This window comes from Arachis ipaensis, chromosome B03 (genome assembly GCF_000816755.2).
Source record: "Arachis ipaensis cultivar K30076 chromosome B03, Araip1.1, whole genome shotgun sequence".
NCBI lineage: Eukaryota > Viridiplantae > Streptophyta > Magnoliopsida > Fabales > Fabaceae > Arachis > Arachis ipaensis.
The window spans coordinates 12,878,855-12,879,255 of record NC_029787.2 but is presented as its reverse complement, the minus strand read 5'-3'; the positions used below and the strand labels follow the sequence as shown (position 1 = coordinate 12,879,255).

The 401-nt window shown below is 20.4% G+C and overlaps 1 protein-coding gene across 1 annotated transcript in view; it reads right to left on the bottom strand.

Moving 5' to 3' along the window:
* Positions 1-401, bottom strand: part of LOC107629674 (serine carboxypeptidase-like 40) — a gene marked incomplete at its 5' end in the record, with an annotated part of 6,152 nt that overhangs the window by 2,576 nt on the left and 3,175 nt on the right.

Genomic DNA, 401 nt, shown 5'->3' with positions numbered 1-401 from the left:
TATCATCAATTTAATTTTTATAAGTAAAAATAATTTAAAAATTACTAATATTTTTTACTTTTACACAGTAAATTTAGCTAATGTATTTGAAAAAGATAATGAAAAAATAAAAATAAGAACTAAACGGCCTTGATAATTATCTTTAAAAGACAATGAGACTCCCAACAAAAAAGAATTTGTTAATTCTAGTTGATTTTTAATGGATAAATCAACCGTTTAACATGTCATGTAGGCTTATTTCGTTAATAAAGATAGAAAATATTGACAGATGAATTAATTAGTCTCATAAAAATAAAGTTCAAGAACAAAAAAAAATATTTTTTTTATTAAAAGATTCGTTGTCTTTTCGAAGTAACTGTTAGTTTAAATTTTTTTCTAAAAAAAAAAAAATCCTTTCACTC